The 26,477-nt window shown below is 44.0% G+C and overlaps 1 long non-coding RNA gene across 1 annotated transcript in view; it reads left to right on the top strand.

Annotated features, from left to right (window-relative positions):
• Positions 1-26,477, top strand: part of LOC101906383 (uncharacterized) — a 41,433-nt gene that overhangs the window by 5,880 nt on the left and 9,076 nt on the right. Inside the window, exons 2-4 of the long non-coding RNA XR_003029748.2 lie at positions 9,986-10,036; positions 13,971-14,439; positions 23,258-23,345. This is a non-coding gene — a long non-coding RNA (uncharacterized lncRNA). The remainder of the gene's footprint in view (positions 1-9,985; positions 10,037-13,970; positions 14,440-23,257; positions 23,346-26,477) is intronic.

The following is a 26,477-nucleotide window of genomic DNA, read 5'->3' on the forward strand; positions in this document are numbered from 1 at the left end:
TCCCTGGGTCGGGAAGATCCCCTAGAAGAGGAAGTGGTAACCCACTGCAGCATTCTTGCCTGAAAAATCCCATGAACAGAGGAGCCTGGCAGGCTACAGTTCAAAGTGTTGCAGAGTCAGACACAATCGAGTGACTGAGCATTTATACTAAACGTCCAGAACAGGCAAATCCACAGAGACAGAAAGATTAATTGTTGCCTTGGGCTGGAGGAGTCAGGGAGAGACAAGGAATGACTGCTAATGGGGGCAGTTTCTTCAGGGGGTGATGAAACTGCTCTCAAATTAGATTGTAATGATATTTGCACAGCTCTGTAAATATACTACAAGCCACTGAATTATATATTTTAAAAGTGTGAATTCTACGGTTTGTGAATTATATTTCTCTCTTCCCTGGAGAGGAAAATGGGAACCCATTCCAGTATTCTTGCCTGGAAAATTCCATGGACAAAGGAGCCTGTTGGGCTTTAGTCCATGGGGTTGCAAAGAGTCGGACATGACTGAGCGACTAAATAACAACAACTGCAACAAAATAGAACCTTTCTGCGTCTGGGGAAGGAGGGCACACGTGAAGCTGCTGCCCCTTCTCCTGCCTGACAAGAGAAAATGGGGAGCCAGGCCCCCCCCGAAAGTGGGAGTGGACAGTGTGGGGGTTTGCCTCACCCAAGAGTCGCAGTGTGCCCCACTAAAAGCATCAGGACATGTGATTATACATTATATTTGTCTCAAGTGTGAATTCAAACAGAATCACAAACTTGGATATGCAAAAAGAGCCTGAGTGATTGTGTCAGCCTGAGCAGGCTGTCCAGTCCAGGTATCTAATCAAACACCAACTGGGGTGTTACCTTGAAAATATCCTGTAGATGTGGTCAATGTCTGCCATCACTGAATTTGAGGAAATGAGAGGATCCCTGATGATGTGATTGGGCCCCACCCAACCAGTCAGAGGCCTTGAGAGCCAACACTGAGGTTTCCTGGAGAAGGGATTCTGCCTGAAGACGGTGGTATTGGACTGGTCAACTTGAGGTGCTTCCCACTCCATCCCATCTTCTTTCCTTATCCTGGGTGGGACCAGGATTCAGGGGAGGTTTACACAGTATCTGAGTGTCACAGAAGGATGGCACAACTGGTCCATGGCCCTCTGCCCTGGCTGCTCCTGAGAGTCACTTGTCCACCAGGTCTTGGGCTCTGCCCTCCAATCCTGTGGCCCTGTGATTGATGCCTACAATTTGTTGGGGCCTCCGGTTGTCAAATGGTATGCTCTTTGTTCTCACTGACCAAATGTGAGGTTTCCTCTTGCCTACTAGTCCTCGAAGTCACTTCTGTGCCTTTCTCAGGCTGAGGGACCACCCCTCTCTTCCTGCCCAGTCACACTAGGTGTGTGGGTCTATGTCAGGCTGGCCCAGAGCCCATCTAAAATAAATAAATTAATTAATTTAAAACTATAAAATTCTAAAAAGAAAAGAAACTAGTTTTCTAGATTGATGCATGTTAATATAACTTACATAAAATAAATTGTTCAATTGCTTAGTCATGTCCGACTCTTCGTGAACCCACGGACTGTAGCATGTCAGGCTTCCCTGTCTTTCACCATCTCCTGGAACTTGTTCAAACTCATGTCCATTGAGTCAGTGATGCCATCAACAGTCTTACCCTCTGTCGTCCCCTTCTTCTACTGCCTTTAATCTTTCCAAGCATCCAGATCTTTTTAAATGAGTTTGCTCTTTGCATCAGGTGGCCAAAGTATTGGAGCTTCAGCTTCAACATCAGCCCTTCCAGTGAATATTCAGGGTTGATTTCCTTTAGGATTGAGTGGTTGAATCTTCTTGCTGTCCAAGGGACTCTCAAGAGTCTTCTCCAACACCACAGTTGAAAAGCATCAATTCTTCGGCACTCAGCTTTCTTTATGGTCCAGCTCTCACATCCATACATGACTACTGGAAAAACCATAGCTTTGACTAGATGGATCTTTGTTGGCAAAATAATATCTCTGCTCTTTAATATACTGTCTAGGTTTGTCATAGTTTTTCTTTCAGGGAACAAGCGTCTTTTAATTTCATGGCTCTAGTCACCATTTGCAGTGATTTTGGAGCCTAAGAAAATAAAGTCTGTCACTCTTTCCATTGTTTCCCCATCTATTTGCCATGAAGTGATGGGACTGGAAATAAATAAATTTCAGTGACTAAACCAGAATAAATATAAATTTCTTATAAGAAACTTATAATTTCTTTGTATTAAATATATACATACACCAGAATATAATTGCCAAGTGAACTATCTTTATTCTCACCACCTCTGACATCAAATGTGTGGGTTTTCTCCTGCACCAACACCAACTGGGTGTCCAAGAGTTCAGTTCAATTCTGACCTTACCTGTCAGGCCCACAGTTAAGGTCTTGGTCCCACAGGACTATCCTCACTCCGGTTGCCAATCTCATGTCCCCAGGCCACTCATCCTTCTGACAGATGAGCAGATAAGCCAGGGGTTCCCCTATGATTTATCCAAACCCTTCTCAGGTTTGACAATTTGCTGCTGCTGCTGCCAAGTCACTTCAGTCGTGTTGACTCTGTGCGACTGCATAGACGACAGCCCACCAGGCCCATCCATCCCTGGGATTCTCCAGGCGAGAACACTGGAATTGGTTGCCATTTCCTTCTTCAATACATGAAAGTGAAAAGTCAAAGTGAAGTCCCTCAGTTGGGTCTGGAGTACTGGAGTGGGTCACCATTGCCTTCTCCTGACAATTTGCTAGAATACCTCAAAGAATTGTGCGTGCTCAGTTGTGTCCAACTATTTGTGACCCCATGGACTGTAGCCCACAAGGCTCCTCTGTCCCTGGGATTCAGTTCAGTTCAGTTGCTCTGTCGTGTCCAACTCTTTGCAACCCCATGGACTGCAGCAGGCCAGGCTTCCCTGTCAATCACCAACTCCCAGAGTTTGCTCAAACTCATGTCCAATGAGTTGGTCATGCCATCCAGCCATCTCATCCTCTGTCATCTCCTTCTTCTCCTGCCTTCAATCTTGCCTAGCATCAGGGTATTTTCCAGTGAGTCAGTTCTTTACATCAGGTGGCCAAAATATCAGAGCTTCAGCATCAGTCCTTCCAATGAATATTCAGGGCTGATTTCCTTTAAGATTAACTGATTTGATCTCCTTGCAGTCCAAGGGACTCTCAAGAGTCTTCTCCAACACCACAGTTCAAAAGCATCAGTCCCATGGGATTACCCTAGCAAGAATACTGGAATGGGTTGTCATTTCCTCCTCCAGGTATCTTTCCAACCCAGGGATCGAACCAGCATCTCCTGTGGCTCCTGTATTGGCAGGCAGATTCTTTACCACTGTGCCATCTGGGAAGTCCTCAAAGAGCTGAGGAAAGAACTTTACTTATTATTACTGTTTTTATGATAAAAGATGCAGCTCAGGGATAGCCAGATGGAAGAGACACATACACAAGACAAAGCCTGTTGGAAAGATGGGGAGCTTCTGTGCCCTTTCTGGGAGTACCACCCTCCCAGAACCTGGACGTGTTCACCCACCCTGAGGCTCCCAAACTCTATCATTGAAGGGTTTTATGGTGGTTTCAGTACAAATGGATGACTTATGAAATCTTTGGCCATTGGTGACTAACTCAATCTCCAGTCCCTCTTTCCTTGCTAGAAGCTGGTGAGTGCATGTGTACGCTTGAGAGTTCGTGGGTGCTGCTGAAAGTTTAACTGTCTAATCATGTCTTGATCATGCTGACAACCAGCCCCCAACCTGAGGGCTTCCAGCCAAGGGTCATCTCATTCAAAAGAGTCATCATTCCAGAGATGCCAAGGGTTTTAGAAGCTGTATTCCAAGTACGAAGACAAAAACCATTTATCTATTTCCCATTGCGCCACGCTGAGTATACTGAATATTTGTGTTAATCAGTCTGCACCTCCCTTCCTAACAGAGAAACCTATCCCGGTCATCCAAGCGGATTGCTGTTGTTGTTCAGTTCATTAAGTCATGTCTGACTCTTTGCGACCCGGTAGACTACAGCATGCCAGCCCCCCTATCCTTCATTACCTCCCAGAGTTTGCTCAAATTCATGTCCATTGAGTTGGTGATGCTATCTAACCATGTCATCCTTGGTCTTCCTTTTCTCCTTTTGCTTTCAGTCTTTCCCAGCATCAGGGTCTTTTCCAGTGAGTCAGTTCTTCATGTCTGGTGGTCAGAGTATTAGAGCTTCAGCCTTATCATCAGTCCTTCCAGTGAATATTCAGAGTTGATTTCCTAGAAGATAGACTGGTTTGATCTCCAAGGGACTCTCAAGAGTCTTCTCTGGCACCACAATTCGAAAGCATCAATTCTTCGGTGCTCAACCTTTTTTATGACTACTGGAAAACCACAGCTTTGAGTAAATGTACCTTTGTTGGCAAAGTAATTTCTTTGCCTTTTAATGGACTGTCTAGGTTTGTCATAGCTTTCCTTCCAAGGAGCAAGTGTCTTTTAATGTTATGGCTGCAGTCACCATCTGCAGTGATTTTGGAGCCCAAGAAAAGAAAATCTGTCACTGTTTCCACTTTTTTCCTGTCTATGTGCCATGAAGGGATGGGACCAGATGACATGATCTTAGTTTTTTGAATGTTGAGTTTTAAACCAGGTTATTCACTCTCCTCTTTCATCTTCATCAAGAGGCTCTTTAGTTTCTTTTCACTTTCTACTGTCAGGGTAATGTCATCTGCATATCTGAGGTTGTTGATATTTCTCCTGGCAATCTGGATTCCAGCTTGTGGTTCATCAGGCCCTGAATTACATATGGTGTACTCTGAAAATAAGGTAAATAAGCAGGGTGATGATATACAGCCTTGTCATACTCCTTTCCCCATTATGAACCAGTCTGTTGTTCCATGTCTGGTTCTAACTGTTTCTTGACCCACATATAGGGGTCTTGGGAGACAGGTGAGGGGATGTGGTACTGTTCTGTTAATATGAGAAAAGTCTGAGACTTACAGAAGAGCATCATTGACTTAGGGATAACAGAAGGAACTTCCCTCCACCAGAATGAACTCAATCTCCAGATAAGAGTCCTCCATCATACAGCAAAATAAATGTGTATCAATTGTAGAGGCTGAAGGCCAGGGCATAAAGGACTGAGGTCAGTCAGGCTAGCCAAGGGGAAGACCAGGAGAGGCAGCTGCTCTGAAGGCCACAGGATGTAGGCAGGTGACTGGGAGGAGGAGCTTGGAGAGGCTGTCTGGCCCTTGAAAGACCAGCCCACACTGCAAACGCACTCCAGGGGCCTCCTCTGTCCCTTCCCTCCTGCTCCACCAACCATACTCCTAGAAAGGCAGGTGGAGGCTGAAACCATTTTCTTCTGTCAAGCCCTGGTGGAAAATCTAAACAGACATTTTTCCAAAGAAGACATACAGATGGTTAAAAAGCATATGAAAAGATGCTCAGCATCACTAATTATTAGAGAAATGCAAATCAAAACTTGAATGAGGCCTCACCTCACACTGGTCAGAATGGCCATCCTCAAAAAATCTACAAATGCTGGAGAGAATGTAGAGAAAGAGGAGCCCTCCCACTTTGGTGGGAATGTAAATTGGTGCACCCTTTGCAGAGAACAGTATGGAGGTTCCTTAAAAAACTAAAAATAGAGCTACCATATGACCTAGCAATCCCACACCTGGGCATTTATTCAGAGAAAATAATAATTTGAAAAGAATCATGCACCCCAGTATTCACTGCAGCACTATTTACAATAGCCAGGACATGGAAGCAACCTAAATGTCCATAGAGAAATGGATACAGAAGATGTGGTACATGTATGCAATGGAATATTATTCATCCATAAAAAATAATGAAATAATGTCATTTACAGCACCATGGATGGACCCAGAGATTATCATACTAAGTAAGTCAGACAGAAAAAGACAAGTATCACATGATATCACTCATATTTGAAATCTAAAAAAAGGTTACAAATGAACTTATCTACAAAACAAAAATAGAGCTACACATGTAGAAAATAAACTTATGGTTATGGGGCAGTTGGGAGTAGGAGGGGAGGGATAAATTTCGAGATTGGAATTGACACATACACACTGCTGCTGCTGATGCTAAGTCACTTCAGTTGTGTCCGACTCTGTGCGACCCCATAGACGGCAGCCCACCAGGCTCCCCTATCCCTGGGATTCTCCAGGCAAGAATAGTGGAGTGGGTTGCCATTTCCCTCTCCAATGCATCAAAGTGAAAAGTGAAAGTGAAGTCGCTCAGTCGTGTCCAACTCTTCGCGATCCCATGGACTGCAGCCTACCAGGCTCCTCCATCCATGGGATTTTCCAGGCAAGAGTACTGGAGTGGGGTGCCATAACATAAAACAGATAACTAATAAGGACCTACTGTATAGCACAGGGAGTTCTACTCAATACTACGTAATGACCTATATGGGAAAAGAGTATAACAAAGAGCGGATATATATATATATAGTATAGGGCTTCCCAGGTAGCGCCAGTGGTAAAAAACCCACCTGCCAATGCAGAAGACATAAGAGACAGGATTTGATCCCTGGGTCAGGAAGATTCCCCTGGAGAAGGGCATGGCAACCCACTCCAGTATTCTTGCCTGGAGAATTTCATGGACAGAGGAGCCTGGCAGGCTACAGTTCATAGGACTCCAAAAAGTCAGACATGACTGAGCGACTAAGCAGGCATGCATGCATATATAGTATAACAGATTCATTTTGCTGTATACACAAAATTAATATAACATTATAAATCAACTACACCTCAATAAAAAATTTAAAAAGAAAATAGAGAACTCAAAAAATTTAAAAAGAAAAATAAATGGGACATCTCAAAGAGCAAAACATAATCACATCCAGCTTTATTTCCTGGATAAAAATGAAGTTTATAGTTCTCACTTCTGACCATAGAATTATTTCACATGTAGTGTGGATTTTGTCTTCACAAAATGACATTTGTATTTATGTACGGCCTGCTTTCCCTGGGCTGTCCATCCTAAGATAGAGCCAGCAGCTCCAATAATAATTCCTGCACAGAGTCCATGGGGTCAGTGGGCAGAGAAATGCCACTCATCCATCAATCCTGGCAGCTCAGCAGTTCAGCTCCCCAGAGGCCAGAGATGCTCCTGAAAAGTTCTTTGTCCTCAGGGATGGAAAAAATCCCAGGCTTTGTTTACCCCAGAGCCACCATCCACAACAGAATCTGCTGTCTTTGTATATTACAATAGCAGGAAACTCAGTGATAGAGAATCGGCATTCTTTATCGGGCTTAATTCATTAACCTGAAGATTCACTTAACTTTATCTTTACCACTTCTTAGTTACCAAAAAAAAAAAAAAAAAAGGTTTGAAGCCAGCATCAACCCGGAAGTGCCTCCAGTGGGGTTTCTCCCCAGCCAGGCAAAATAAACACACCCACCAGGGCCATCAGCACAGGCCACCGGTGGCAAAGATCCAAGTCACAGCAGCTGGGGTTCTGCTGACCGAGTTGTGGCTCCTCCCTGTCCACACTCACGGCATGAGGCCAGCAGGATATGTGACAAGATTTTCCTTTCAGGCTGAATAGTAGAAAGTCGTTTTGGCTTAGGGGTGCAGGGTGTTAAGAGGGTCAGGAGATCAGAGTTTCCCAGCCCTGTTCACAACTATAAGCTGACACCCATCTCACCACTCCTAGGTCTGCCGCCGTCTGGTGAAATGGGGTTTTCTATGTGGCTGCTCAAAACCCCGCAGCCCAAATAGCTCATGTCTTGGAGGGGGCAGCTGGCTGGAGTAGGATGGTGGGCGGTGTGGATGGCAATCAGGCAGCCTGTTTGCAGGCAGTCACGTGCTCTCCTCCTTCTGGGTGGTGTCCCCGCCCACATCATGATGAATGCCCTAGAATCCGGCCCGACCCAGAGCAGTAATTTCCTGTGAGTGGAAGGGTCAGGCATATCACTTAACTGATATCAATCTGGATCCTGGAACCAGCTCTGCTGGTAACTAGCCCTGTGCCAATGAGCAAACCATTTATACCTGTCTGAGTTCCTTCATTTGTAATAGTGGGGGGCAGGGAGGTCCTTGATGAGCCAAGTCCCTTCCGTTCTAACCTCTGTGGTATTGTGATTTCCTTTGCAGAAGCAAGTAAAGGAGCAAGGGGACTAAAAGACTAAATCTATCATAGTAAGAACACTGCTCGTGTGCTGATTTTTAAAGCAGCCCTTTAAAAAACAATTGAGCAGATAAGGAAATGTGTGTGCGTACAAAACCGTATGGCTCAGCCTTGACTCAGCTTAGAAGCTGAGGGCAAATGGGTATTCATAAGATTGGATCATAGTAAGCATTCACCCAGCAGAAGAATGTTTCTGTTCTCTTCTCCACTTGGTCTCACAAATCTGCCTTTAACTACTATGTGACATCAGACACTCTTGGATTTTTTTTTAAATCAGGGGGTTGGTATAAAATGTCTAGTAATATTCCTTTGTATGTATGTATCACAATTTCTTCATCCATTCATCTCTCGATGGACATCTAGGTTGCTTCCATTTTCTGGCTATTGTAAATAGTGCTACAGTGAACACTGGGGTACATGTGTCTTTGTCAATAATGTTTTTCTCAGGGTATATGCCCAGTAGTGGGATTGCAAGTGCAGGGAGAAAATATCAATAACCTCAGATATGCAGATGATACCACCCTTATGGCAGAAAGCAAAGAGGAACCGAAGGGCCTTTTGATGTAAGTGAAAGAGAAGAGTGAAAAACCTGGCTTAAAATTCAACATTCAAAAAATTAAGATCATGGCATCCAGTCCCATCACTGCATGGCAAATAGATGGTGAAACAATGGAAACAGTGAGAGACTTTATTTTCTGGCGCTCCAAAACTACTGCAGATGGTGACTGCAGCCATGAAATTAAAAGGTACTTGCTCCTTGGAAGAAGAGCTCTGACAAACCTGGACAGCATATTAAAAAGCAGAAACATTACTTTGCCAACAAAGGTCCGTCTAGTCAAAGCGGTGGTTTTTCCAGTAGTCATGTATGGATGTGAGAGTTGGACTATAAAGAAAGCTGAGTGCCAAAGAATTGAACTGTTGTGTTGGAGAAGACTCTTGAGAGTCCCTTGGACTGCAAGGAGATCCAACCAGTCAATCCTAAAGGAAATCAGTCCTAAATATTCATTGGAAGAACTGATGCTGAAGCTGAAACTCCAATACTTTGGCCACCTGATGTGAAGAAGTGACTCATTGGAAAAGACCCTGAGGCTGGGAAAGATTGAAGGCAGGAGAAGAAGGGGAAAACAGGATGAGATGGTTGGATGACATCACTGACTCGATGGACATGAGTTTGAGTAAACTCCGGGAGTTGGTGATGGACAGGGAGGCCTGGTGTGCTGTAGTCCATGGGATCGCAAAGAGTCAAACATCACTGAGTGACTGAACTGAACTGAACTGATAGTAGTTTTATTCCAATTTTTTAAAGATATCTCCATATTGTTCTCTATAGTGGCTGTATCAATTTACATTCCCACCAACAGTGCAAGAGAGTTCCCTTTTCTTTATACCCTCTACCTGATTAACCTATTCGCAAGGCTGGGATAGAGATGCAGACATAGAGAACAGGCTTGTGGACACAGCAGGGGAAGGAGGGGGTGGGATGAATTTGGAGAGTATCATAGAAACATATCACTACCGTGTATGGAACAGAGAGCTGGTGGGAAGCTGCTGTATAGCACAGGGAGCTCAACCTGCTGCTCTGTGATGACCTAGAGGGGTGGGATGGGGGTAGAGGTGGGAGGGAGGTTCAGGAGGGAGGGGACATGTGTATATTTATGGCTGATTCACATTGTTGTATGGCAACACGACACTGTAAAGCAATTATCTTTCAATTAAAAATAAATTCAAAAATTTCTCTGAAAGTCCAATCAAGGTCATCCCCCATTATGGTGTTTGTCTCTTAAGAATAAATTCATCTCTGAGTCTATCTGTCTCAGCTGACAAACTGGTCCATTTCCTCTTTGCAGACAACACGCTGTGCAATCCATCCTTTTCTTGTTGGAGAATTCAGAGTAAAGGTCAGTGTTCAGTTCAGTACTTTTTCTTACCCTGAGTCCTTCATTGTAATTTTACCTGTCACTTGACTCTTATTTGAATGATTTTGGGTTTCACTGAGGTACTAATTCTTTGTTAATTCATTCATTCAAGCAATTGTTTAGATTTATAGAAAAGCTGTACAGAAAGTACAGAGAATTACCATATCTCCCCTTCCTCGCCTTATATACAGTTTCCCGTATTACTAACATCTTTCATTCATGGTACACTTGGTACAGTTGATAAGGAAGTATTGATACAGGATTGTTAATTAAAGCTTATAGTTTATGTTAGGGCTCACTCTCTGTGCTGTGCTCTAAGGGTTTTGATAAACACATAATATTATGTGTTCACCATCGAAGTATCATGCTGAAAAATTTCACTGCTGTACAAATCCCCTGGCTCCACCTATTCATATCCTCTCCCTTCCCTATAACCCCTGGCAACCCTTATCTTTCCACCATCTCCCTAGTTTTGTTTTTCCAGAAAGTCATGTAGTTGGAATCATACAGGAGGTATATAGCTTTTTCAGACTGGTTTCTTTCACTTAGTAATATGTATTTGAGGCTTCACCATACCTTTCTGTGGCTTGAAAGCTCATTTCTTTTTATCACTAAATAATATTCTATTGCACGGATGTGCCACAATTTGGTTATCCATTTGCTTACGAAAGACTATTTTGATTGCTTTTAATTTTTAGTGGTGGTGGTTTAGTCACACTAAATTGTGTCTGACCCTTGCGACCCCATGGACTGTAGCCTGCCAAGCTCCTCTGTCCATGGGATTTCCTGGGCAAGAATACAGGTCACCATTTCCTCCTTCAGAGGATCTTCATGATCCAGGGATCAAACCCACATCTCTGCTTGGCAAATGGATTCTTTGCCCCTGAGCCACCAATTTTTACTGATTAGTAAGAAGAAGAAAGAAACTGATTTTTACTGATTTTCATTACTATTACTTTATTGTAAGCTGCCTCTAAGCCTCTTTGGAAGTAAATAGGAATACAAGTTTGTATTGAAATATGCATAACAGTTCACACTACAAAGTTCACTTTTTAAAACCTTGCCAAGTAGAATCAGGTTTACCACAGATCTGGCTAACAGAACCAACTTGTGGGATGACTCTCTTACCTCCAGCCCTGGGAGTCTAGAGCATCCCACACACTTTCTAAGTACGACATGAACCAAGCATTGCTGTGTCAGGTAGAGAACTCATCAGGGGTTTACCTCAACATGCACAAAAATTACAGACACCAAATTTTCCTGCTTCCTAGCTGGAATCAAATCCAAACTGCTGTTCATCAAGACTCCCAGATGTTGAGAACAGACTTGTGGTTGCCAAGGGTGGAAGGGAGTTGGGGAGGGATGGAGTGAGACTTTAGGATTAGCAGATGCAAACTATTATATAGAGAATGGATAAACAAGGTCCGACTGTATAGCATAGGGAACTATATCCAATGTCCTGTGATAGATTATAAACGGAAAAGAATATGAAAAGGAACACATATATATTTATAACTGAGTCACTTTGTTGCACAGCAGAAATTAACAACATTGTAAATCAACTACAATAAAATAAAATTTTTTAAAAAATAACTCCTCAGAAATAAGCAGACAGAATTGCACTTTCCGCTATTCAAGACACTCCAGAATTCTTAATACATAGCTAATTGTTTTTATTCCTAACAATACATTGGAATTATGCAGGTAGAGTATGCACAGCTTGGTTATAAGCCAGAGATTAAAAAGACAGTAGAAGTTCTTCTTGGGGTGTATATTGGGTTACACTTGCCTTCTCTGAGATCTGGGCAGGAGGTCAGAACTGAATATGAACCCAAACTGTTTTTATATTTTTATTAAGATGAAACATGGGTGTCTGGTTTGGGTGTGTGTGGGCTTGTCTTGTCAAACAGCATTAAAAGGCTCATTACAAAACCAAAGCAAAAGAGTGGTCACTTGCCCCATTTAATTTCATTGGATACTTCCAACTCCTGTAGGTCTTTCCCTCCACTTAGACCTTTTTTCTTTTGTTCTCTCCTATTGCAATTTTGTTCTCTTCTCCTTAGTGTTATGTTTGGATGTCTTTGTCTTGTGTGTGTGTATATCTATTTTAGATTCTTGGTTTGCAGTTGCCATGACGTTTTGGATAATGGTCTTTAATAGATATGTGGTTGTTTTCAGTTGCTAATCTCTTGATTTCAATGCATTTTCGAAACCCTGCATTTGTACTCTCCTCCCCAGAAGAGGACTGTTTTTGATATCATGTCTACATCTAATTGTTTTTTTGTAAAAAGTGAAAGTGTTAGTCACTCAGTCTTGTCTGACTCTTTGTTACCATATGGACTGTAGCCCACCAGGCTCCTCTGTCCATGGGATTCTCCAGGCAAGAATACTGGAGAGGGTTGCCATGCACTCCTCCAGGGGACCTTCCTGACCCAGGAATTGAACCTGGGTCTCCTGCATCACCGACTCAATGGACATGGGTTTGGGTGGACTCTGGGAGTTGGTAATGGACAGGGAGGCCTGGCGTGCTGTGGTTCATGGGGTCGAAAAGAGTCGGACACAACTGAGCAACCAAACTAAAACTGAAACTCCTGCATCACGGGCAGCCTGTTGTGTGGATACTTCTAATTCTTAGCAGATTCTTCTGGTAGTTATTCCCCTACTTTTAAGTACAGGTTTACAAGGGTTTCCCTGGTGGCTCAGTTGGTAAAGAATCTGCCCACAATATGGGAGACTCAGGTTTAATCCCTGGGTCCAGACGATCCCTTGGAGGAGGAAATGGCAACCCACTCCAGTATTCTTGCCTGGAGAATCCCATGGACAGAGGAGCCCGGCGGGCTACAGCCCATGGGGTCTCAAAGAATTGGACATGACTGAACGACTAACACTTTGGCCACCTCATGCGAAGAGCTGACTCATTGGAAAAGACTCTGATGCTGGGAGGGATTGGGGGCAGGAGGAGAAGGGGACGACAGAGGATGAGATGGCTGGATGGCATCACTGACTCGATGGACGTGAGTCTGAGTGAACTCCGGGAGTTTCACAGGGAGGCCTGGCGTGCTGCGATTCATGTGGTGGCAAAGAGTCGGACATGACTGAGCGACTGAACTGAACTGAACCGAACTGAAGCGATTTAGCGTGTTGTTACAATGCTTCCCAGTTGGCGCTAGTGGTAAAGAACATATCTGCCAATGCAGAAGACTTAAGAGATGCAGGTTCGATCCCTGGTTTGGGAAAATCCCCTGAAGGAGGAAATGGCAACCCATTCCAGTATTCATGCCTGGAAAATTCCATAGACCCAGGCGCCTGGCAGGCTACAGTCCCTAGAGCCACAGAATCAGACACAACTGAGCAACTAACACACACACACACCCAAGCGCGCGCACACACACACACACACACACACTTCTATAGGCTTCCAGGTGGCCCTAATGGTAAAGAACTCACCTGCCAATGCAGCAGACATAAAAGATGCAGATTCAATCACTGGGTCAGAAAGAAGGAAATGACTACCAACTCCAGTATTCTTGCCTAGAGAATTCCATGGAGTGAGGAGTCTGGCAGGCTACAGTCCATGTCGTCCCAAAGAGTTAGACACGACTGAACGACTAACACTTTCATTCTTTCACAGCTGATTTACAACTCTGTCTTGACTAATCCAACTTAGATACCATCTACTGTCTTCCCGTTATGGTAGCTGAGAATTTAGTGCTTTGACACCCAATTATAGTTACAGCATTAACTTTTGGTTAAATCAGTCTTTAAAATCTGTACTATTAAGACCATGTGAAACATTGCTCACTGCTGAGTCAAATAATAAACTATGATTATAGTTTCTTTCTTTTGCAACTTCTTGTTTGTCTCAAAATTAATAGTTTCCTTATTTTCTTCCTTTCTTCTTTTTTTGGCCACACAGCATGCAGGATCGCTGTTGCCTGATTAGGGATCAAACCTGCACCCCCTGCATTGGAAGTGCAGTCTTAATCACTAGACTGCAAGGCAAGTCCCTTTCCCTTTTTAAAGATAGTTGCCTTATATTTTGGATTTCCTTTGTTTTATTCATATCTGTACTTTTTCCCCTCATCCCTTAACTTTCCTTCTTCCCAGCTGATAATCAGTTGGTTCCATTTTTGTCTCCAAGAGGCTCCTTCCTGGAACCCAGGCTCACTGATTGTGGCTAAACTTCGTTCCCCTCTGCCGGCAGGTGCCATAAATTTGTCCTTGGACTTCCCCTCACCACCACCCTGGAAATTCCCTTTGCTCCTCTAAGCCCGCCTTCCTGGGACTTCCTCTTCCTCGTTCTTGGCTATTCAGGTTCCTCCCTCCCCTTCGTGGACCACATCTTCCAGCAGCTTCCTGAGAAAGTATACAGAGCCAGCTGAAAGGTAGGTGCTGGAGTAAGAGAGATGGAGGTCAGAACAGCAGCTTTCTTACTGCCAGGCCTGTTTGGAGGAGGTGGCTCCCTGTCAGCCAGCCAAGGGCACATCCTCCCTCTACACCCTAGAATTAAGTGCACCCACCCAGCTGTGCCGGAAAGCGGCAGCCTCCCCAGATGGGCGAGACCGATGGGACACCTGCTCTCCGCAGGCTGGCAGAGACTGAGGAGCAGAGAGGGAGGGGAGCACGATGAAGTCCAGTTCCTTCTCCCCAGTGTCCCCAGCCTTGCAAGTCATAATCCTGGAGAGAAGGCGTGAGTTGAGGGGCGAAGCAGGAGGATGTGGCTAGGCCTGAGCATCAGAATTTTTGAAGTCCCTTGGGTGATTGGATGTAGCCAGGGCAAGAACCTCTGGCCTAAACAGAAGTGAGCAAGTTGGAAGAAAAAAAGGATTACCTTGGCGATTCAGTGGTTGAGACTCCACACTTCCACTATAGGGAACTGTAGTGGAACTCCACAAGTTTGATCCCAGGTCAGGGAACTCAGATCTCACATGCCACAGGGTGCAGTCTAAAAAGAAGTGAGCAGGTGTTTTTTAAGGGCTCCTGTCTCCAGCCCTCTCCTCACCTGGCCTCCTCTCTACTCCACAGGCTTTGGGCTCCTTGCCTCCACCTGCTCTCCTCCCCTGTATCACCAATCCTGCCCCTCTCCCCCTCTATCACCAGTAACAGCTCAGTTGCATGTTTCTCTCTTGTTTCAACTAGGACTGAGTTTGTGTTTCGGTTTTGTGTTCTTCTTATTTTAAGAGAGATTTCCACCAGTGGAGTGGATGGAGGGGGGAATAAAAGATACTTTCTGCTATCTCAAAAACAAACCATGGGGCACAGCCCAATTGAATGACTTCTTTTACCAAGAGTTTTCTTACACTTTTTAGAAATGACTCAGAGAGATAACAAATGGGTCTATGTCTTTGAAAATATTTCTTGTTTTGAAAGGGAGTAACAGATAAAGGATCTGAGCATCTGCTGCCAAGAGTGGATGGCTTTTAGGTCACAAGTGATGGAGGTGGGTGGTACCCAGACTGCAGGCCTCGGTGTAGTGGAGAGGGGAGCACAGCCAGACTCTCTCCTTACGAAGCCTCTTTAAATGATATGATATAGTTCTGTTTATTATGGCGACTTCCCCCAATAACCCCTTTAATCAGCACCACACAACAGAATCATTCATCTTCCCCTACGTGAGCAGGGAGTCTAGTTTTGGGCACTCACCAGCAGCTGCACAATTTTGGCCTAAGCCTCACTTTTAACATCTCTGAAATAGACATACTTTTATGTGTGCCATATGCCTCTAAGAGTAAACATGAGGTACTGATTTGATCACATATGATGAGTTAAAAGGCATTTATCAGAGGTGTTACCATTATAATTCACCCAATCCTTTTCCCTCCAAGTCCAGGGGGAAGTCTCAACTGGGTGGCAGCCTTGCACAGGACATATCCTTCTGCATGACCTAAATAAATAAATTAAAAGTTTCATTCTGCTTTCACATTCAAATAACAATTGCCAGGGGATCAGAAAAAGCAAAGTGCAAACATAAAATAGTCTATATTTTTAAGCAAGTTGTGCAGCTAAATTCCTATACAATATCCTGGGAAGGAAGAATTTAGGGGATCATGCTAGATGGTGCTAGTGGTAATGAACCCGCTTACCGATGCAGGAAACATAAGAGACTAGGTTCCATCCCTGAGTCAGGAAGATCCCCTGGAGGAGGGCATGGCAATCTACTTTAGTATTCTTGCCTGTAGAGTCCCATGGACAGAGGAGCCTGGTGGGCTACAGTCCATGGGGTCGCAAAGAGTTGGACACACCTGAGGCACCTTGGCATGCACTCATGCACCACATTTAACTTAGAAATGAACTGGGGGCAAATCACACTGTAGCAGTCTGCTCCAGCTGCCATGACACAACATGGCAGACAGCAATAGAAATTATTTTCTCACAGTTCTGGAGGCTGAAGGCCCAAGGTCAAGGTCCAGCATGGTCAGGCTCTGGTGAGAGCACCCTTCCTGTCTTGCAGATGGCCACCTTCTGGCTGTGTGCTCACAAGATGGGGAGAGAGTTAGGGTATCTCTTCCTTTTCTTATAAAGACACCAGTTCTGTTTGGATTAGGGCCCACCCTTGTGACCTCATTTAACCTGACTTCCTTAAAGGCCCTGTCTCTGAATATAGTCTTATTGAGGGTCAGAAATTCAACTCATGTATTCAGGGGGACACAATTCAGTTCCTCCTCTCACATGTGGGTTCTGTCTTCCTGAATGAGCAGTGATAGAAAAAGTGAGTGTCTGGGACTGTAGCCAGTGTCTAGTCTAGACCAGAAGTAGAAATAAACTGGAATTTCCAGAATTAAAACTGTGGATCATGGCCAAGCTGATCTCCCAGGCTTGGGGGAGCTTTCCAGACTCTGGGATATCAATATGAACTGCCTCCTGAAAGCCCTAATGTCTGCTCGCTGCTCATTAATGCTTTTGGAAATCAGCTGAACCCTTGTAAACATTTAACCGCTGTTCTGAAGCATAGCTGCCTTCACACTGATGATTCTGGAAGCATTTTCCTTTGATAACTCATTGGAGGAGGTTGATGGAAATACTACATTTCTGAATCTGAAACCGCAAGTAAGATTTAAGTCTCCGCCTGTTGGCGTTGAGGTCAGAGGATCTGCCACCACGGAATTCAAAGTTCTTTGTGGTTTGACATAATAGCTACCTATTAAGTTTGCCTTCTGCTTGACCTGTGCAACTGCCATTTAGGAAAGGGAAAGCTGTCATCCGTCATGTGTCTTTATAAAGAACTTCTTTAAACTTTATCTTATGAAACTGTTTTCATAATTATTTAGCTTTGCTCCATTTCCAGAGCCTGCACAAGATGTACAAAGAGAGAAAAAATGCAACCCTTTAGGATCAAGCCAAAAAAATCTTCCAAACTAACAAGAATAAAAGGGGTTGGTAATTTTTTTTTTAAAAGAACGTAAATCATATCATGGGTATTCCCTGGTGGCTTAGATGGTAAAAAATCTGCCTGCAATGCGAGAGACCCAGGTTTGATCCCTGGGTCAGGAAGATACCCTGGAGAAGGAAATGGCAACCCACTCCAGTATTCTTGCCTAACATATCATGAAATAGGCCCAAAATAAAATCTACTTTATTAAAAAAAAAAACAATAACAAAACTGCCAGATTTTGTTCTGGTGTTCCTTGAGTGATTCCTTCAGCATGCATCATCCAACATCATTATGTCCACACCCCTCTACAATGATATCTAATGCTCAGAATGCTGATCCCAAGGCCCAGTACATCCTGAGTCATAATTCATGATGAACTAATTTGCAGTGGAAAACTGAAAAGAGCACCGAAATATTTGGTTTCTTGGATAATTTGCTGACTTTTAAGTCATATAAAAGCTGTATCTTTATGCATATTTTTTAAAGTTCATTATGAAGTATACTGTCAAGGTAAGAGAATAGAACATATTTTGTGTAACAGTTTGTGCACTTGATTGATAATTCTAAAAATTGGGCAAAATATATAGGCTTTGTTTGTACTTTTGCCCAGGCCCTACAAAGGTTAGAGCAGACCTACCTTCCACAACATGCCACTCTAGACTCCTTTTATCTTTATGTTCTACCATCCTTAGCATGTCACTTTCGGCTTTGTGGATTCTGACCTCATGGTTCAAGGTGGCTGCTCCAGCTCCAGTTTCATGGCCACGTTCCAAGGAGGAAGATGAAAACAAAGAAGAGGATAAGGCGGCAGTGTATCACAAAAACAAAGTATTTAGATTGCAAAGATAATTGTGGTTTCAGGCAGTGAATTTTAAATCATTAAAGCTAGGTTGAAACACATCTTTATTAATCAAAATAGGAACATTATTATCAACACATTTTTGCCAAGGAGAAATAAGTTTGCTTATTCCTGTAGTGTAAAGATCCATGCTTTGGGATTCAACAAACTGTTGGAAAGCATTTTCTGCATACTGCTGGTTGTGAAGGGTTTTCCTTGCAAAAAGTTGTTGAGATGTTTGAAGAAGTGGTAGTCAGTTAGTGAGAAGTAAGGTGAATATGGAAGATGAGGCAAAACTTCGTAGTCTAAATTGTTTAACTTTTAAAGTGGTGATTGTGCAATGTGCAGTCAGGTGTTCTCATGGAGAATTGAGCCCTTTCTGTTGACCGTTACTGCCTGCAGGCATTACAGTTTTCGGTACATCTAATTGATTTGTGAATTAGAATGAAGAGACATCACTTGGCTGACAAAGGTCCATCTAGGCAAAGCTGTGGTTTTTCCAGTAGTCATGTACAGATGTGAGACTTGGACCATAAAGAAGGCTGAGTGCCAAAGAATTGATGCTTTTGAGCTGTGGTGCTGGAGAAGACTCTTGAGAGTCCCTTGGACTGCAAGGAGATCAAACCAGTCAATTCTAAAGGAAATTAACCCTGAATATTCATTGTAAGAGCTGATGCTGAAGCTGAAGACCCCAATACTTTAGCCACCTGATGCCAAGAGCCAACTCATTGGAAAAGACCCTGATGCTGGGAAAGATTGAAGGCAGGAGGAGAAGGGGACAACTGAGTATGAGATGATTGGATGGCCTCATGGACTGGATGGACATGAATTTGAGCAAGCTCCAGAAGGTGCTGAAGGACAAGGAAGCCTGGTGTGCTGCAGTCCGTGGGGTCACAAACAGTCGGACATGACTGAGTAACTGAACAACAACAAAAGCAACACTGATTTGCTGAGCATACTTCTCAGGTGTAACGGTCTCGCTGGGATTTAGAAAGCTGTAATGGATCAGACAGACAGCAGACCACCAAACAGTGACCATGACCTTTTTCTGGTGCAAGTTTGGCTTTGGGAAGTGCTTTGGAGTTTCTTCTCTGTCCAACCACTGAGCTGGTCATCACTGGTTTTCATATAAAATCCACTTTTCATTGCATATCACAATCCAATTGAGAAATGGTTCATTGTTGTGTAGAATAAGAGAAGAAGACACTTCAAAATGACATTTTAAAAAAAATTTGTGGTCAGCTCATGAGGCACCCACTTTTTCACCTTTCCAGTTTGCTTCAAATGGGGAACAACCCTAGAATGGTCAACACTGAGTTCTTTGACAAAGACTGGTGCGGGGAAAGGTGAAGGCAAAAGGAGAAGGGGAATACAGAGGATGAGATAAGGTTAGATAGCGTCACTGACTCAATGGACATGAATTTGAGCAAACTCCAAGAGATAGTAAAGGACAGGGAAACCTGGCATGCTGCAGTCCATGGGGTCTCAAAGAGTCAGACACTACTGAGGGACTGAATAACAACAGCAATTGGAGAAAAGGAGATAATGGTTATTAAACAGGCAAGTACCAGTGTCTGCCACATGCAAGGGCCAAGAGCAATGACTCCTAGGGATGCCTGGTCCCAGGATTCATGAGTCACGTGAAGTTGCCTAATCACACCTGAGTGACTGTCCACACCAGATGCTACTGACAGGTCAAGGTTCTGATGGACCTGAACGTGGAACCTGGGGTAGAGCTGAGACACAGACAAGGGGGCCATCAGGGAGCCCAGCGTGGAGCAGCTATGGAAGAAAGAGGCACATGGACCAATGCACAAGGTTTCCAAATTTGTTCTAGAAGGCCACCTGGCAACTCATCTCAAAAGCTTTGAGAAAATAGGAACTTGCACTTCTGAAGAGGCTGATTATAGCTCAGCTCAGATTATAGCTCCACCCAGGTCCTGGAGTTATTTTGAGAACAGGTGACTCAGACTGCCCATTTTTTTGAGCTCCCTCAGGACCACCTCTGGACATGAGTTTGAGCAAACTCTGGGGATTAGTGGAGGACAGGGGAGGCTCGCATGCTGCAGTCCATGGGCTTGCAAAGAGTCAGACACGACTTAGCGACTGAACAACAGGACCTCCTGTGCCTTTGTGCCTCCATCAGCCAGAGCTGGTTTGAGTGGCAGTCTCAGATCTTCCATGTGAAGGGCCTGAGGGGCAGCATTCTGGCAGACAGTGAGATGAAGAGACACAGCAAAGCTGCCAGGCAGGATTTGCACAGCAAGATGCTAGCATTTGCAGATTATTTTTTATTTAGGTTGCTGGGATGGTAGTGGGGGGATTAATGGTAAATTTCAAACACAATCACCGAATCTCAACCTATATTAAAAATGTTTATTTAAACTTTATCACATTTAAGGAAAGACATACTCTTCAGTGTTAGTCATGTCCTACTCTTTGGGACCTCATGGACTGTAGCCCACCAGACTCCTCTGTCCAAGGAATTTCCCAGGCAAGAATACTGGAGTGGGTTGCCATTCTCTTCTCCAGGGGATCTTCCCAACCCAGGGATCGAATCCGGGTCTCCTGCATTAGAAGGCAGATTCTTTATGGTCTGAGCCACCACAGAATGCCACACAAGAAGTTAAGTTACAACTGAGAGTCCCAGGGATTGAACCTGGAGCCTCATGCTTAATTTACTCTAAATGAATTCCTTTAGGAAAAGTATAATTTATCAGCAAGTTTTAAAGCAATGTATTTTGTGACAAATGTAGATTCAAAGTTAAGTATGTATTGATGGCATCAAAAAAAGAACTGATTTTATAGATTATTTGGAAATTTTTGCATTTTTAAAACTAGGTTTTAATAACTGAGGTTTTTATTTATAGATAAATCACACTATTTTTCCTTCTAAATGACAAATGGGAAGGTTCCAGACTACCAGTTGAAAGCACCCTCAGCAAAAACACAACCTGGGTGTGCATAATCTTTATTCCTAAAAAATGACAAGCAAGATTGGACATCATTATCCTATCAGATCAGATCAGTCGCTCAGTCGTGTCCGACTCTTTGTGACCCCATGAATCGCAGCACGCCAGGCCTCCCTGTCCATCACCAACTCCCGGAGTTCACTGAGACTCACGTCCATCAAGTCAGTGATGCCATCCAGCCATCTCATCCTCTGTCGTCCCCTTCTCCTCCTGCCCCCAATCCCTCCCAGCATCAGAGTTTTTTCCAATGAGTCAACTCTTCCCATGAGGTGGCCAAAGTTTCAGCTTCAGCATTATTCCTTCCAAAGAAATCCCAGGGCTGATCTCCTTCAGAATGGACTGGTTGGATCTCCTTGCAGTCCAAGGGACTCTCAAGAGTCTTCTCCAACACCACAGTTCAAAAGCATCAATTCTTTGGTGCTCAGCCTTCTTCACAGTCCAACTCTCACATCCATACATGACCACAGGAAAAACCATAGCCTTGACTAGGTGAACCTTTGTTGGCAAAGTAACGTCTCTGCTTTTGAATATGCTATCTAGGTTGGTCATAACTTTCCATCCAAGTAGTAAGCGTCTGTTAATTTCATGGCTGCAGTCACCATCTGCAGTGATTTTGGAGCCCCCCAAAATAAAGTCTGACACTGTTTCCACTGTTTCCCCATCTATTTGCCATGAAGTGATGGGACCAGATGCCATAATCTTCGTTTTCTGAATGTTGAGCTTTAAACCAGGTTTTTCACTCCCCTCTTTCACTTTCATCAAGAGGCTTTTGAGTTCCTCTTTACTTTCTGCCATAAGGGTGGTGTCATCTGCATATCTGAGGTTATTGATATTTCTCCCGGCAATCTTGATTCCAGCTTGTGTTTCTTCCAGTCCAGCGTTTCTCATGATGTACTCTGCATAGAAGTTAAATAAACAGGGTGACAATATTCAGCCTTGACGAACTCCTTTTCCTATTTGGAACCAGTCTGCTGTTGCATGTCCAGTTCTAACTGTTGCTTCCTGACCTGCATACAAATTTCTCAAGAGGCAGATCAGGTGTTCTGGTATTCCCATCTCTTTCAGAATTTTCCACAGTTTATTGTGATCCACACAGTCAAAGGCTTTGGCATAGTCAAGAAAGCAGAAATAGATGTTTTTCTGGAACTCTCTTGCTTTTTCCATGATCCAGCGGATGTTGGCAATTTGATACTTTTAGCTTTTAATTTTGGAAAATTTTAATTTGGATCTGATGAAAACAACTAAGAAAGCTGGGAAACCATATTATAGCCAATTTGTGGAAATGTTATCATTCTGGTGGTGCAGCGGTGAAGGATCCACCTGCCAGTACAGGAGACACAAGAGAGGTAGGTTCACTCCCTGAGTCGGGAAGATCCTCTGGAGAAGGGCATGGCTACCCACTCCTGCATTCTTGCCTGGAAAATTGCATGGACAGAAGAGGCTGGCAGGCTACAGTCCATGGCGTCGCAAAGAGTCAGCCCCAGCTGAGCGCACACATGCACATACACACACATCTTGCCATTTAGCCTTTATTTCTCATCATCAGTGTTCCTTAAGCTTTCTTTAATCCAAGAGGCATTATGGTTAGAAATTTAAAAATGGGGACGTCCTTGATGGTCCAGTGGCTAGGAGCTTCCCCTGTGAGGGCACGTGTTCTCTCCTTGCTCGGGAACTAAGACCCTGCATGCCATGTGGCACAGCCAAAAAATAAAGTAGAATAAAATCTGTTCTAAAAAAAGAAATTTAAAAATGAAAATGATTTCTGTGTACCAGACTGAGGGCCCAAGGTGTTGATACAACTCAAGGCTCAGAGAAAACCAACCAAAGATTAAGTTTAGTCATTGTTCTACTTTAAAAAATAGAAATGGAAGCATGTCACTGCTGTCTTTAAGGCTGTAAACCTTTGGGTCTACCACGACAAACTTCACTTCCTCCCAAATCTCTTGCTGATATCTCAGATTCTTGAGCTCAGGGCCCATCTTTCCAGTCCACTGACTGCTCCTCTGTCTAACTCTGCTCAGATGTCCTGTAATTTCTGTGACCAGAGAAGACATTCAGCCATGCTGTCCCTCGGCCAAGATGAACTAAGCCTGCGCCCCCAGAGAGCTGGTAAGACAGCAGCTGTAGAAACATACAGTTCTGGGTTTCAGCATGCAAACGACCACATTTCCTTGACCCCGGGTGTCCTCGGAAACATTCCCCACCAATGAGTACAACTTCTGCTCTTGGAATGTGGTAAATTGAGAAATTCAACACAAACACCCCAATCTGACAGCCTTCCTCCTGGCCTTTCATGGCATTGTTTATGGAGCTAGATTTTCGCAAATGCATTCCTTTAGGTTCAAGGTTTTAGACTTTTTTTTTTTCATTTTTCCCTTCAGCCCAGAAACTAAATTTTTTCCTAAAAGGAAGCTGGTCGTGGTTCTCTTGTTCTACGGTACGGGCAAGTGGACTGGGTCAGGTTTCAGTTGCCCTGTAATCATCCTGCCATTCTGATGGCCAACCAACTTCCTTTTATGGAATTGCTTCTTCCCCTTCAGGGCAACCTGATGGGACTGAAAACCCTGGCTCAGGCCTCCCACTGAGGGCTTGAAAGGACATGCTTCCAGGTCTCCCAGAACCAGAACCGGAACTGCATCATTTCCATTCCAAACCCAGGGCCCACACCACACATCCCTTCTAAGAGCCAGTGTGGCCCTTCTAATGCATTCCCTTTTGCTTAAATTAAATTCTAACCAGTGCTGCTGCTGTCTGCGTGCTCAGTTGTGTCTGACTCTTTGTGACCCCATGGACTGTAGCCTGCCAGGCTCCTCTCCATGGGATTCTTCAGGCAAGAATACAGGAGTGGGTTGCCATGCCCCCCCTCCCCCACCAGGGGATCTTCCCGACCTGGGGATCAAATCCATGTCTCTTATGTCTCCTGCATTGGCAGGTGGGTTCTTTACCAGCTGAGCCAACTCTACCAGTGACCCCAGTGTAAACCACAGGAGCCCATCCCTGTCTGTTCCAGTCAGAATTCTGGGCAGAAATTAGCTTTAGCTCAAATATTGATATATATTGGAGTAGGAAATGGCAACCCACTCCAGTACTGTTGCCTGAAAAATCCCATGGACAGAGGAACCTGGTGGACTACAGTCCATAGGGTCGAAAAAAGTCAGACACGACTGATTGAGCACGCATTGATATATACTCTCTGTCAGAAAAAATGTGGACCTGTTAGGTACCAATGAGATGTGTTCAAACCTCCTGGAAGTCTGTCCCAGAGGTGAATCCTCACATAGCCACAGTTGTTTTTACTAAAGTATTTTATTTTCTTTTCCATGAAAATCTTCAAAGGATTAATACAATCTTCTTAGAATGGGATTATGGGCCTCACACCAAACTCTGCATGAAACATTCATTTTAAGGAGCATTCATCCAGAGTCCTGGGGTCAATTCTGGGAAACAAAGTATCCAGAACGTTGGGCATCTGGAACCGGAGCTAGAGCTCACGGAAACCCAGGCACCAACTTCAATTTCTCTTACCCAGTGAGGATATGACCTGAAACTGAGTTTGGTTCAAGAAACAAGAGAATCCAATGTTGATAAGCACTTTCTTGAACACCACCATGATTGCTGGAGCAAGCTCTTCTTCAGCGAGGATAATGAGCCCAGGGTATAAAAAGTTCAAGGACATAGAAAAAAAACATGGACTGTATTGATGGGCCCCTTTGTGTCCATGGGTTTCCCTGATTACACAGTTGGTAAAGAATCCACCTGCAGTGCAGGAGACCCCGGTTGGATTCCTGGGTTGGGAAGATCCTCTGGAGAAGGGATAAGCTACCCACTCCAGTATTCTTGGGCTTCCTTGGTGACTCAGCTGGTAAAGAATCCACCTCCAAGGCAGGAGACCTGGGTTCGATCCCTGGGTTGGTAAGATCCCCTGGAGAAGGGAAAGGCTACCCACTCCAGTATTTTGGCCTGGAGAAGTCCATGGACTGTACATTCCATGGGGTTTCAAAGAGCCAGACAAGATTCAGCAACTTTCACTTTGAGTCCATGGAGGCGTCCACTTTGGTTCCTGGAAAGCTACTCTGAGTTGTATCTCAGAATACAGTATGTCCCCTACATACAAACCTTCAAGTTTTGAACTTCCTAAGATATCAACATGCATTCCACAGTGTCAGGTGTGACTGACATTGCAGCTTGTCCTCCATCTCTTACTGCTGATGATCCTTCAGCTCTGCCATCTCCCACCTCCTATCCCTCCCCAGTCAGTAACTCTTCTTGCCTCTTCACTTGATGGCAGCCCCTGTGTGCCGGCTGTTGGACTATACTATTGTAATTTGCAAGGTACTGTACTGTAAGATTAAAAATGTTTCCTATATTTTTTGTGCTTTTTATGTATTATTTGTGTGAAAAGTATTATAAACCTATTACAGTATAGTACTATATAGCTGCTGCTTGCTCCTTGGAAGGAAAGCTATGACAAACCTAGACCCCATGTTAAAAAGCAAAGACATCGCTTTGCCAACAAAGGTCCATACAAAGCTATGATTTTTCCAGTAGTCACGTATGGCTATGAGAGTTGGACCATAAAGAAGGCTGAACGCTGAAGAATTGATGCTTTCAAATTGTGGTGTTGGAGAAGACTCTTGAGAGTCCCTTGGACAGCAAGGAAATCAAGCCAGTCCATCCCAAAGGCAATCAGTCATGAATATTCATCGGAGGGACTGATGCTGAAGCTGAAGCTCCAATACTTTGGCCATCTAATGTAAAGAATGGACTCACTGGAAAAGACCCTGATGCTGGGAAAGATTGAAGACAAAGAGGAAAAGGGGATGACAGAGGACAAGATGGCTGGATGGCATCACTGACTAAACGGACATGGGTTTGAGCAAATTCCAGGAGGTAGTGAAGGATGGGGAAGCCTGGCATGCTTCAGGCAAGAATTATATAGCTAATTGTGTTAGTTGAGTATCTAGGCTAATTTGTTGGACCTACAAAAGCACTCTCAAAGTGGAGCTCATTCATATGTTGGGGTCTTAGGGTACATCTGCTTCCACCCTTGGGAAGGAAAGGCTGCCCCACTTCCTATGAGCCTTTGTTCAAAAAATATGGACTTTAACCTAATCTTATAGAGAAGGTGTATGTGTGGGCTCTTCCCACTAGATGCTAATCCAACCAACATACCAAGATGGTGTCAAAACTGAAATTGGCATCACCATTCTTGCAATATTCATCCAGTTGAAAGAAGAACCA

Source organism: Bos taurus, chromosome 16 (assembly GCF_002263795.3).
Source record: "Bos taurus isolate L1 Dominette 01449 registration number 42190680 breed Hereford chromosome 16, ARS-UCD2.0, whole genome shotgun sequence".
Classification (NCBI taxonomy): domain Eukaryota; kingdom Metazoa; phylum Chordata; class Mammalia; order Artiodactyla; family Bovidae; genus Bos; species Bos taurus.